Genomic DNA, 14,287 nt, shown 5'->3' on the forward strand with positions numbered 1-14,287 from the left:
TCCCCAAAAAGCCAGAGGGTGGGGGGTGAGGGTGTGTGTGCAAATTTGGAACTCAAAAACTTGTAGAAGTGAATGTTGAAAACTAAAAATAAACAAATTTATATTTAAAAAAATAATAAATCAAAGCTTTCACAATCTGCAAAAAAAAAAGAGCATCCTTGCATCTTAATCTTTTTTTGTTTTCCCATTTCATTTCAGAGAAAAGCATTTTGGAGCCACTGAGTTTCAGAGATTTTTCCATGTCTTCAGCAGATTCAAATTCCACATAGTCAGAGTTGCTGGTGGCACCAATGTGGACATCCAAAGCCATAAGATCCTGTTTACAAAGAAGCCAATGATGACAGTTTTTTAGCTGAGAAACCATTCTGTTGAAGTTCAGGTTATTAGTGAAGAGACTGAAATGAGTAGATGCTTCAGCTTCCAAATTCTCTTTCTTGGCTTCAGGAGATTTCTGTTTGCCCATTTCTTTTTTTCCTCTTCCTTGGTGCATCTTTTTTTTTTAAAATATAAATTTGTTTATTTTTAGTTTTCAACATTCACTTCCACAAGTTTTTGAGTTCCAAATTTTCACCCCATCTTCCCCCTCCCCCCACCCCAAGATGTCATGCATTCTGAATATCCCTTCCCCTAGTCTGTCCTCTCTTCTATCTCTCTCCCCTTCTCTTATCCCCTTCCCCTTCTATTTTCCTGTAGGGCATGACAGACTTCTGTACCCCATTTCCTATATTTCTTATTTCCCAGTTGCATGTGAAAACATTTTTTTTGATCATATGTTTTTAAAACTTTAGTTTCAAATTTTCTGTCTTCCTCCCTCCCTACCCACTCATTGAAAAGGCAAGCAACTCAATATAGGTTGTACATGTGCAGTTATGCAAAACACTTCCATAGTAGACATGTTGTGAAAAACTAACTCTATTTCCCTTAATCCTATCCTGCCCTCCCATTTATTCTATTCTTTCTTTTGACCCTGTCCCTCCTCAGAAGTATTTACTTCTGATTACCCCTTTCCCAATCTGCCCTCCTCTCTATCATCCCCCTGCTCTCTTGTCCCCTTCTCCCCCTATTTTCCTGTAGGGTAAGACAGATTTCCATACCCAATTGAATGTGTATGTTATTCCCTCCTTAAGCCAAATCCTATGAGAATAAGATTCACTCATTCCCTCTCACCTTCCCCTTTCCCCTCCACTGTAAGAACTTTTCTTTTCTGTTTTTTTTTTGTGAGATAATTTACCCCATTCTACCTCTCCCTTTCTTCTTCTCCAGTATAATCCTCTCTCATCCCTTAATTTTATTCTCCAGATATGACCCTTAATCTTCAACTCACCCTGTGCCCTCTATCTATCTATCTACATGTACATACATATAATTTTTTTCCTCCAACTACCCTAATACTGACAAAGGTCTCATGAGTTATAAATATCATCTTTCCATGCAGGAATGTAAACAGTTCAATCTTAATAAGTCTCTTATGATTTCTCTTTCCTGTTTACCTCTTCATGTTCCACTTGAGTCCTGTATTTGAAAGTCAAATTTTCTATTCAGCTCTGGTCTTTTCATCAGAATGCTTGAAAGTCCTCTATTTCACTGAATGACCATTTTTTCCCCTGAAGGATTATACTCAGTTTTGCTGGGTAGGTGATTCTTGGTTGTAATCCTATCTCCTTTGCCCTCTGGAATATTATATTCCATGCCCTGCAGTCCTTTAATGTAGAAGCTGCTAAATCTTGTGTTATCCTGATTGTGTTTCCACAGTACTTGAACTGTTTCCTTCTGGCAGCTTGTAATATTTTCTCCTTGACCTGGGAACTCTGGAATTTGGCTATAATATTCCTAGGAGTTTTCCTTTGGGATCTCTTTCAGGAGGAGATCTGTGGATTCTTTCAATTTCTATTTTGCCCTCTGGTTCTAATATATCAGGGCAGTTTTCCTTGATAATTTCTTGAAAGATGATGTCTAGGCTCTTTTTTTGATCATGGCTTTCAGATAGTCCAATAATTTTTAAATTCTCTCTCCTGGATCTATTTTCCAGGTCAGTTGTTTTTCCAATGAGATATTTCACATTGTTTTCTAATTTTTCATTCTTTTGGATTTGTTCTAATGTGTCGTGATTTCTTTTAAAGTCACTGTCTTCCAATTGCTCTATTCTAATTTTTAAGGAAGTATTTTCTTCAGTAATCTTTTGGACTTCCTTTTCCATTTGGCCAATTTTTCTTTTTAGGGCATTTTTCTCCTCATTGGCTTTTTGGACCTCTTTTGCCATTTGGGTTAGGCTGTTTTTTAAGGTGTTATTTTCTTCAGTATTTTTTTGGGTCTCCTTTAAAAAGCTGTTGACTTGTTTTTCATGATTTTCTTGCATCACTCTCATTTGTCTTCCCAGTTTTTCCTCTACTTCCTTTACTTGCTTCTCAAAATCCCTTTTGAGCTTTTCCAAGGCCTGGGACTGATTCACATTTTTCTTGGAGGCTTTGATAGTTGTACTTCTTCTGGTTGTATATTTTGATCTTCTTTTTCACCAAAGTAAGATAATATAGTCTGGCTCTTTTTGCGCTGCTTGCTCATGATCCCAGCCAATTACTTGAGTTTTAAACTCTTTCTTAAGGTATGAATCTGCTTCCAATGTGGAGAATGTACTGTCCCGAGCTTCAGGGGGTTTGTACAGCTGTTTTCAGAGATACTTGTAGGGCCCTGTAAGTTTTCAGTTCTTCCAAGGTGGTATGATAAGGGGAGAGGTTGGTTACTCCTTTCCTGGCCTGTGACTACAAGTACTCCTTTCTGTCCTGTAACTGTGAGGAGGGGCTTCTCTCCACAATCACTACAAGGTCCACCAAGCCAGCGCTCCACCTCACCCCAGCACTGCCGCCCAGAACTGTGACCCAGATCCAAACAGGGTAAAGCAAGATATTCTGTCTTAGCACTGGCAAAGATATCCCTGCAATCTCTCTCTGATCAGCCACTGGATTCCCCCTCAGTCTGTGGCCCAAATGCTCGGGAAGCAGCTGCCCCGCCAGCGCCACACTCTTGGGGAGCAGAACTGAAACCCTGCCTTCCTTTCTCAGCATCGACAGAAACAGACTTTTCTCACTGACCTTCTAGGTTGCTTTGGCATTGGTGGATTGAGGAGTCTGGAAACCTCCACAGCTGCCCGAGATTCAGTCCTCTGAGGCCTGCTCCAGGTTCCGGCAGCCTGAGGGCCCACGCTGCGCTCCCAGCCCGGTGCGATACACCTTTCTGATCAATCATCCAGGTTGTCTTGGGCTGGAAATTTGTTTCACTCTGTCTTTTTGTGGGTTCTGCTGCTTCAGAATTTGTTTAGAGCCATTTTTTATGAGTATTTGCAGGGGTGTGGAGGAGAGCTCAAGCAAGTCACTGCTTTCATTCCACCATCTTAGCTCCGCCCCCTCCTTGGTGCATCTTTAACAAGAACTTCCTCTTCTTCATTCTCCTCAGATTCCTTGACTTTCCCAGGGGCAACTTCCATAGAAGCATCCTTCCCTTTGGCAGGTATGATATCCACAAGTTATTATTCAGTCACCTTCATCTTTTTCATCCTCATCACAATCATCTTCCTCCATATCCTCAGAATCTTATTTGACTGGAACTACTCCCATTTTTGTGGTTTTGGGTGGCTCATATTCTTCATCTTCCTCTTCTTCATCGTCCTTTTCTTTAGACTCACTGTCCTTTTTTTGACATTCTTCCCATTTCTTGCCCCTTTGGTGTTGGGGATGCTGCTTTAGCTGGGGTGACTCCTTTCTTGCCTAGAGTGATGACAGCTTTGGCTGGGGTAGCCACTTCCTTGACACGGGCCACAGTAGTGTTCTTACCAGGAGTAATGACTGCTTTCTTGGCAGGTATGGTGGCAACATTGGCTTTGTCGGCTAGTAGTATCTTTTTTGCTGGAGTAGAAATAGCCTTTGTGCCCTTCTTCTGAGAGACCACAACCTCTTCTCCACTGCTTTCTTCTTTATCTTCTGACAAGTCCTCTTGCTTGTTGTCTTCTGTTTTTGGCAAAGGAGCCATTTTCTTTGGCTCACCTTGATTTCCAGCACCTTTCTCAAGGTTTGCCAAGGTGTCAGCAAATGACTGTGGGGCAGAGGGTGAAGATCCTTCAGCAGGGGCCTAGGAAATGCCAATGATGGTGGGGAGCACTGGGAGGAATCTGTCAGACAGCAGCCCTTTGCTGGTAAAGACTAAGATGGAAGACTGGTCCGACACTTATCCTCTGAGACAGCCTATCTCGTTTTTAGATAGCCCTAATTGTTATAAAGTTTTACATTTGCTTCTTAGAAACCTCCACAAGTTGCTTTTAGTTCTTCCCCATGAAACTGAAAACAAAAATATTTTCTTGTCCAGGTCAAACCCCCCAGTTCCTTCAATCAGTAATATGGCATTTTTTCAAGGCGCCTCATCATCTTGGTTGCCCTCCTCTGGGATTTTTCAACTTAACAGTGTCAATAAACAAACATCATTAATCACCTACTATGTGTCAGGCACTATTTTAATGCACTGGGCATGCAAATAAAAAGACTGAAGCAACTCCTACTCCCCTTTATAAAAAGTTGTAACCAGAATTGGACATAATACTCTAGTTATAGGCAGAGTAAATGGACCATTGCATACTTCATATATTTATTCATCATGGATACCATGACTCTCTTAACATAGCCTAAAATGGCATTAGCTTTTGTTTTATCTTCAATGAGCTTTTCTGTTATGTCACTTTTGGCCTATGTTATGTTTCCACTCTACTAAAACCTCCAGATTTCTTTCAGATAAACTTGTTATCATGTCACATTTCTCCCATCCTGTACTTTTGCAGGGTTTTTGTATTTATTTGTTCAATCTTAAGTACACAGTACATTAGAATGACCACCCTATCAGAATTAGAATCCTAGATCTGCTACTTATTGCTGTTGAGGGAATTTTTCAGCCTGACTCTGACCAAGAAGAATCTCACCCACCAGCAGGTCCATAATATTGGAGGTCAAATAAAGAAATTTATTAGCCCACTAGGGAAAAGTGATTGCTGCTAGCAGCTTCACCTCTACTGGCTACACATTTGGCTGATATTGCATTTTCAGGCTTTCCTAGAGGACATAGCCAATCAACAACATTAAGTGGTCTTCGATTGGACCAGTGGGATGTAGTATGTTCTGACAGGAAAAATTGGCTGGAAAGTCTCTAGTTTGCTTACAAACCTGTAAACTCATAAATTTAATTCAAGAACTTCCTCGATCAAACTCAAGTCATACCTCAGGTTATGGTGCCAGTTACTGGCTTGCTGTGTTGGCAAATGCAAGCCCTTATCCTAACCCAATATTCCTCCATTTAATCATTATTACAATGATTGTTTGAGGAAAATATGACAAATTTGTAGAGTTAAGATTGTTTGCTTAGAGTATTACATGTAGTTAGTTGCCTTTCTTATATACATAAATGTTTTTATATTAAACATGCCATTTAAAAGCAGCAGTAGTTCACTCTCTACCATGCTCCTTTCTTCTCCTAATTGCATTAGAAAGCTCTAAGACTTCTGCTACAATGAGATAATACAATTCCTAGTTGTTCAAAGACATTTGGCTGAACAATGCCTAACAGGGACCCATTATCTTACAGTAAAATGTGCTTATGTGTCATTACTTCTTTTCACCATAGCTAATACTTTTGGCATTCTGAGTTCTGTTGTAGGTATGAGGAAGTCCCTTAGTGATGAATCATTATATATTAAATTCCCAGTGAAGAAGGGGCTAGGTAACCAGAAAAGAAAATGAATACATTTTGAATTAATATTGAACATTTGTATATAGAAAAATGAATCTTTTTTAACTGTTGTGACTATTAGAATGAATTACTTGATGTTTATAAATCACTTTAAAGGTATAAACAAAGACCTAGATGGTTTGCTAGGTAGTGGTTGTTGTCATTTCTAATGTTTTGAGTTTCAAATCCATATTCATCACGATTCATTATGAATTTCCTGCCAAACTGGATGCTCTTCCATCAGGACAGCTGGGTGCAAAAGTAGCAGTTCCCAGGGGCAGCTAGGTGGTGCAATGGATAGAGCCCTGGCCCTGAAGTCAGGAGGACCTGAGTTCAAATCCGGCCTCAGACCAAACACTTGACATTTATTAGCTGTGTGACCCTGAGCAAATCATTTAACCCCAATTGCCTAAAAAAAAAAAGGTTAAAAAAAAGTAGCAGTTCCCTCAGAGCAGTGGTTTTTAAATGTGATCCGGATCCATGAGGATCCTTAAGACTCTTTAGGTGATCCATGAGATCAAAACTATTTTCATAATAATACTGATGTGTTCATTTTTTGATATGGTAAATATTGATAGATATAACCCCCATAAATAAATGCTCTTAGGAAGTATCCTCAATGATTTTTAAGAGTGTAAATGGGTTCTGAAACCACAAGATTTAAAAACTAATACTTTAGAATCTGGGACATGGTTTTTAGTGTTCTTTATGGCACTGGGTGAGGCTGTGGAGGAGACGGTACCCTGAAAGGGCAGATCATAGAATTGGATATATTTAGTTGTTAGAAAGTTCTTCTCTATGGAAAGCCAAGTGGTACAGTAGATGAGTATTGGATGGTGAGTCAGCAAGACCTGAGTTCAAATCCTGCTCGGTTACTTACTAGCTCTATGACTATGGACAAATTATTTTTTCTACCTCAGTTTCCACATTGATAAAATGAGGATAATGATAGCAACTACCTCCCCATCATGTTGTAAGGATACAATAAGATCATATACATATAACACTCTGGAAAACATTAAGGTGCTATATGTGTTAAATAGTATGAATAAAAAAAAATACATGGGAAGAAAGCAAGAGAGAGAAGAGGGATAGGTTTCCAGCTGAAAAAGTCTTATGAGGCCGCTGATTCTGAATGTTGGCCCATGGTCCCAAATTCTGAATTTCCTGATTACAATCTAATACACCACCATTCTCTCAATAATCTAGGCCTGCAACCCATGGCATTCTCACCTCTTTACTCTCACTCATACCTCCCCTCCCCTTCCCACCACAGTGGAAGAGTGTTTTCTCAATGGAAGTTTCCCACAGATATTTCTCTGGCCTTGGAAAATCTATGGTTCTTAAACATAAAGCTATGTAGGGAGCAATCTTCAGAAAGACTGGCCACCATACACAAGTAAATTTAATTCATATTAAACTCATATTTATTCAATGTCCCCAGGAAATCTTGTACTCTACTCAATCCACTATGGCAGATGAATGCGTATTACATCCTTCAATCATCCTAAAGGTCACCTTTGAAATGCCATAATCCCCAAACCAATCTCATAAGCTCTAAATCTGGTTTACTCCTCAAATCTGAAAGTGGGCAGAAGATATACATTGGGGAATGACTGAACAAGTTGTTGTACACAAATGCAATGGAAAATTTCTGTGCTATCAGAAACAATGAATATGATGAAAATAGAAGTACAGAAAGATTTATTCAAATAAAGAACTCATGCTAAAGAAAATAGGCAAGACCAGGATAAGATTATATCTATGTCTATATCTATGTAATGTGTATATATATATATATATATATGTGTGTGTGTGTGTGTGTGTGTGTGTGTGTGTGTGTGTGTGTGTGTATGACTGTAGCAATGTAAATAGAAAGAACTACAAAACAGCCAAATCTGAACGTTTTGAAATTTTATGACCAAGTTTAGCCCCAAGAAAGAGATATGAAAATACACTTTTCTAAGCTGTTTTGCAAAGGTAGAGGGCTTTGGATATGGAACAGTGAATTTACCAGATTTTTTTTGATATGTGAGTTAGTTTTGCTAAACTGTTTTCCTCTCTTATTAATCTTTGTTATAAAGGTTTGCTTTCTGGAAAGGAAATAAGGAAAGGAAACAGTTGATGTAAAAACAAAAGACATCAGCAAAAGGGATTTAAAATATTTTTTAATTAAATGAACAAAAGAGCCTACCAGAATAAGAATGAAAGACTATCATGATGTGAAATAAGGGTAACGAGATAGTCAAATTATTTCATCTTAAGGTGGACTGGGGTGGTGGGAAGATTGTCAAATCTTCCTCTAAGCTAAGATTAGCATCATTATCAGCAGCAGCAACAACATTATTGACATACTATAATGCATTAATATTTGTGATTCTCATTAGAACAACCCTGTGAGGCAGGTATTGCCCCCATTTTAAAGATCAAGTACACCGAGGCTCAGGGAACTTGCATGACTTACTCAGAGTCACATAGCCAGCAAGAGGAGCAGGTAGATTTGATCCCAGGTTTTCTGATGCTATGAAGGGTAGAGCCCAGAAGAGTATAATAAAGTTGAAAGTCTTTGTTTGGGGCTTTGATTATTTCTTCTTGGCAGGACCATATCTACCTATACATTTTTGACTTTAACATTCCATTTTTGGGGGCAGCTAGGTGGTACAGTGGATAGAGCACCGGCCCTGGATTCCGGAGAACCTGAATTCAAATCCGGCCTCACACATATAGTACTTCCTAGCTGTGTGACTCTGGGTAAGTCACTTAACCCCAATTGCCTCACTTAAAAAAAAATTCCAGTTTTCATTTTGTCAGGAGGGCTATAGCAGGTAGCAGAGTTTAGGTCTACAGGAAGTCAAAATGACCTCGTGTTTTAGTCCACCATCTGAGTCACTATATACAAGTAGTGATAAAGGAATATAGAGAATACTATAAACATAGGTGTCCCATGCAGCTGTATGATGATGGCTTCTTTCTGCCCCAAGGAGAATGTTCCACTAGGGAAGACAGAATGTCAGATGGAAAGGACACTATAGGCCAGAAGCAAAAGACCTAAGTTATAATGCCAGATCTTCCACTATCCAGCTGTGTGACTTTTGGAAGATAGATGTTTTTTTCATACTTAGGCCTCAGTTTCCACATCTATAAAATGAGAGTGAACCAAAAAAATCTTTTGGTTCCATTCCATTTCAAAATTCTAGAAAACTGTTTGAAAAATGTGACTTACATTTATCAAAAGAGAATTACATAAAGTGGGTGTTCTAATGAGTTTCATTGTAATAGTTATTTATGAGCATGTAGATCCTAAATATTCTTCCTGAAAAATATTTTAAAGGAATTCTAGTTGAGATGGTTTCATGAATGGTTTTAAGCAAACTCCAATCCTCTCCTAGTTCCACTACTGATTCTTTGAACTTTTCACCATTCCCTAGCAGCCTTTTCACCTTGGAAGACGCCTCTATCCCTTATGGCCTTCTCACCCTGGAAAGTCTCTATGCTCCTGTAATGGCCTTCTCTAATTCTTGAGTCTTTTTCTATTCCTAACCATCATTTTGATGAAGTGCCCAACCTAAGCCTGCTAACTTCTTCACTCTTCTGGCTTTGCATGAGTACCATCCCCTTTCACTAGCATATTTCATTTCCATTTTATGTGTAGTCTTTCCCCATTACAAAATAAGCAGAGGCAATTATTACAAAGTAAGAGAAGCAGAGAATGCCTCTATTTTTGCTTATGTTTGTGTTACCTGCATTTAACACAGTGCCTGACTGAAGTAAGTACTTAATAAAAGCGTATTGACTTGACTTGAAGAGGGTCAAATGAAATAGAGCCTTAAAAAAAAAACTCCACTGAACTACTATATCACACTAAGGATGTGTTATAGGACCAGTATTTACCTGACCCAGCTTCTTTCCTCTTACAGACAACCTGGGGAGGCTTTACCCAAAATTTAAAAAAAAAAGCTGCCCCTGGGACCTGATAGGCCCCAGCTTCCCTGACAGCTTCCTGGTCATCTGGGAACATAAAAGTCCCAACCACTCTGAGACCACATGAGTCACCATACCATGATGACTTACTGGCCAGATTCATCTTCATGAGGAGTCAGGCGCAGCTGTGTCTACCAAAGAGGAAGCTAAGTGCCATTGTATCCTAGCTGCATGTCCTTGCTGTGTTAGGGTAAAGTAAACCTTCTTTGCTAAATGTTTAATGACTTAGAAGTGCCTCATTTCATCTCAAAATTAAACCTGAACTAAGAAAGTGCTACCATTGGAACTGTACCTCCAACAGAATGGTACAAAAGAGACAGGCCATTTTAGGAGGTTTAAGCCTCTCAGTAACTGACAGCTTCAGGAAATTGGGCCAATGACATTTTGGAAGTGTCAGCTAGCAGACCATCCTGAAAAGAGCTCCAGCTCCTTGGGTGATAGAGGCATGAAGTCAGAAGCTAAAGACTTCTGAATAGGTGACTGTGTAGGAAAACCAACAATAGCAGTTCAATTAGGGTCTGGAGGTGACTTAAAACAAGTGTTATCTAAGACAGAGTCTGTGCCCTGAAGCCTCATACCTCACTTCAGTAATTGTACAAAGAAATAAATAAAGTCAATAGGAACAGAAATGGGATGGGGTGAAGCCTCACAAGAGAGGCAGAAGCTGAGATGGACTGAGACAGTGGGCAGTGCTTAACTCCCAGCTCCAGCCCAGCACTTGGGAGAAAGTAAGGCTCCCAAGGCAGCTAGGTGGCGCAGTGGATAGAGCACCGGCCCTGGATTCAGGAGGACCTGAGTTCAAATCCAGCCTTAGATATATAGCTGTGTGACCCTGGGCAAGTCCCTTAACCCCATTGCCTAACCAAGAAAAAAAGAAAGTAAAGCTCCCCAAGCAACTTCTTATTCTTGGATTATAGAGTCACTGATTCTTGAATATAGCATAGACAGAACCTACCCTCAGTGTAACAATCTTCCTGTCTAGGAACTAGAGTGGGAGACAACGCTTAGACCTAGCCACCCTACCCACCAGTGCAGGAGGCGGCAGAACCTGCCTAAGCCTAATACAAGAACTAAAGCCATAAACCTAAGTAAATGTTTTTTGTTTTTGTTTTAAGATAAAAATGAAAATGTTTCTACAATTATACAGATTCAAATATACAGATCATTTTAAGTCTAGGCAACAACATGACGGCAACCTAAGCTCCTCTTGTTTTCTTCTTCTACAGCATTAAAAAGTTTACTTTTGATGAAAAAAATTCTCTGCCTAACTTTTTATTTATTTCTATTTCTAGTTTTAACTCCTGGCCTCTTTATAGCTGAGGCAAAATTCTGCTTACTAGAAACTTTTAGCCAATAAAATAGCAAATTATAGTATCTGTGGTTAGTCACATATGAGAATGGGAAGTTGGCGAAAGAGCAGAATGATTTCTTGGAACTTCCTTCAGCTGGGATCCTCATTTCTATGATGCCTTTAGAGCCAAAGATTATCCTCCTTGTCTCCCTTTTCTGTCACCACTCAGTCCTCCCTTTGTGCCATGCTTGCTCCAACCTCTTAAATTCAGGCTCAGAATTACATCTTCACTTATTCTGAAATAGCTTCTCCCTTTTATATAAAGTGCTCAGGACATGACTCAGTCTCTCCTCCACAATAGCTTTCATTAATTCCAGGTGGTGTATAGACCCTGTTCACAATCTCTTCTGATTATTTGATTTAATCAGGGAAAAAAGCACTTGTACCTCATTGAGGCACTAGAGTTAATCATTAATCTCTCAAAAACCAAGAACTAGCATTATCTATAATAGAGAAACAATAGAGGCCTCTCCAGTAATATCATGGATAAAGCATCAACATTCAGCATAGTCTAGCTATAGCAATAAGAAAGAAAAGAAAATTGAGGGAATAAATGTAATCGAAGAAAAAAAGATGATTTCTTTTTCAGATGATATGATGTGGAGAACCCTAGTGATTCTGTGAAAAATAAATGGAAATATTTAATAACTTTATCTAAGTAGCAGGATATTAAAAAACCCACAAAAATAATCAGTTTCTCTCTATGTAATAACCAAATATAGCATGAATAGTTAGAAAAAGACATTCTTTTCAGAATAACTAATGAATGTATACAATATCTGGGAACTGACCTGCCAAGACATCCTTAGGACTTATATGAATACAACTATAAAACTCTTTGTACAGAAAAAACTCTGGTAAAACTGGGAAGCAGTCTAAAAGGAATTAGATTTAGACCAACATCTTACGCCATCTTCCAAAATAAACTGCAAATGTACATATGATCCAAATAAAAAAAGGTACATCATTTTTAAAAATAGAAGACACATTAAGAGATGCCTTTCACAACTATGATTAAGGGAGAAATTATTAAACAAGGAAGAGAAATTAGCTTAAAATTAAATAGACCACTTTGGTTCAATTAGAACTAGAAGGGAACAATTCATAATAGATCTTCACAACATATTTCTCAGATTGAGTTCTAAATTCTAGACTTATAAAGAAGTGATAAAAATATTAAAAGAATAAGACAATTCCCCAATAGATAAATGATCATGGACATGAATTGGAAGTTTTCAAATAAAGATATATAAACAAACAACTATATGAATACATCTCTAATCACTAATGAAAGAATTGCAAATTCAAACAACTTTAAAATTCTACCTCACATCTACCAGATTGGCAAGAATGACAAAAAAGGAAAGAAAATGACAAACACTGGAAAGGTTGTGATAGACCAAGCACATTAATGCATTGTTGATAGAGTGGTGAATGGGTTCAAAGATTCTAGGAAACATTTACAAGCAATATTCAAAATTTTTGTTATAGTAAAAAACTAGAACAAAGTATATTATATAAATTTCAGTGTTGGAAAATCTACTAAGACCTTCACCTTAATCCAGAGAGGATGAACATTGATCTCAGAGTCTTCCTTTCTTTTTCCCCCCCTGGTTAGGCAATGGGGTTAAGTGACTTGCCCAGGGTCACACAGCTAGTAAGTGTTATGTGTCTGAGGCCGAATTTGAACTCAGGTCCTCCTGAATCCAGGGCCGGTGCTCTATCCACTGCGCCACCTAGCTGTCCCCTAATGCTATCCATCTCCAGATGATGAAAAATGCTATCCATCTCCAGAGAAAGAGCTAATGGAGTCTAAATGCATATAGTAGCATACTTTATCTTTACTTCATTTTTCTTGAGTTTTTTGTCTGTTTTCTTTCACAACATGACTAACATGGAATATGTTTTGCATGACTACCCATGTATAACCTATATAAAATTGTTTGCCTTTTCAATGAGGAGGAGAGGGAAAGAAGAGAATTTAAAACTCATTTTTTAAATGAATATTAAAAATTATTTTTACATGTCATTGGGGGAAAAATAAAATATTAGATCATTAAAAAAAGAAAGAACTTGGAACTCTAGTCAAAATAGCAATTAATTATGACTTCAAAAGATTGACTCTGAAAAATATCTCTCACCTCTAGGCAAAGAGGTAATGGACTTGAGATGCAAATCAAATATAGCCAAAGTATTGACTTAATTTGCTTAACTACATTTATTTGTTACAAGAGTGAGCTTCCTCTGAGGTGTGAAGGGGAGGTGGGTTAATGAATTGTTATAGAGATGAAAACAGATTTTTAAGAATATTTTAAGAGTCTATTAACCCAAGTTAGGTCATCCTAAACAGAGTTAGACTGCCTCTTCACACTAAGCCAGGTAAAAGCCCATAATTTCAGGGTACAAGATAAAGTTTCTAAGAGACAAAATATATGACAGAGGTGGTATTTCATTGAGAGAATCTTTCAGGAAATGGAAATGTCATTAGGCTAGTGGGAAGTCTCCAGGACCATCGTTTGAAACAGGTTCAGGATTTTGGAGACCTAGCCCCTAGCACCTACTTCACAGGGTTGGTTTGAGAATCAAATAAAATAAGTAAGGCACTTTATAAACTTAAAGCATTATATAAATGCTAGCTGTTTTAATTATATGACATAAACAAAAATAATTTATTTAAAATATAGATGTGCACTAATATATGCATATATAAATATACAATATATAAAATAAAGTAAGCTAATTTGTTGAATAGGCAACAAGAAAGTGTTATTCTAGCAGTATTTTATTTGTGGAAGAATGTTATACCAAGATTTTGCTTCTGAAATATAGCTTTACCTGTTAAAGCTTCCAAAGAAAAAAACATTTCCAAATTGAATACTGGATTTAGTAGAGGATGCAAAGCTTATCTATTTGACATACCTGAGTATTTTTTGCATGTGAAATCTGAGTTGGTTGGTTCCTACGAAGTGCAGCAGATGTTCTGAGTGCCACACTAGGTACATTCACTGCTGTGATCAGGAGAGCTCCTACTGCTGACAAACCCCACATTCTCCCTGGCATGGTGGATGCTGACAACACACACATTTTCTCCTTCCCAGGCTCAATATAAAGTCTAATGCTGATCAAGCAAAGTGAGCTCCCCCTTTGGACCCGAATTTGGCACTGCCCAGCGTGCATGGTGGTGTTGGCAAGCAA

At 38.3% G+C, this 14,287-nt stretch overlaps 1 pseudogene; it reads right to left on the bottom strand.

Annotated features, from left to right (window-relative positions):
- LOC110223792 (uncharacterized) overlaps window positions 1-14,152 on the bottom strand; it is a 55,054-nt pseudogene extending 40,902 nt beyond the window's left edge.
- Between the last annotated feature and the right edge of the window lie 135 nt (window positions 14,153-14,287).

The sequence above is a fragment of the Phascolarctos cinereus genome, unplaced genomic scaffold, assembly GCF_003287225.1.
Source record: "Phascolarctos cinereus isolate Bilbo 61053 unplaced genomic scaffold, phaCin_HiC Scaffold_726;HRSCAF=1367, whole genome shotgun sequence".
Classification (NCBI taxonomy): Eukaryota; Metazoa; Chordata; class Mammalia; order Diprotodontia; family Phascolarctidae; genus Phascolarctos; species Phascolarctos cinereus.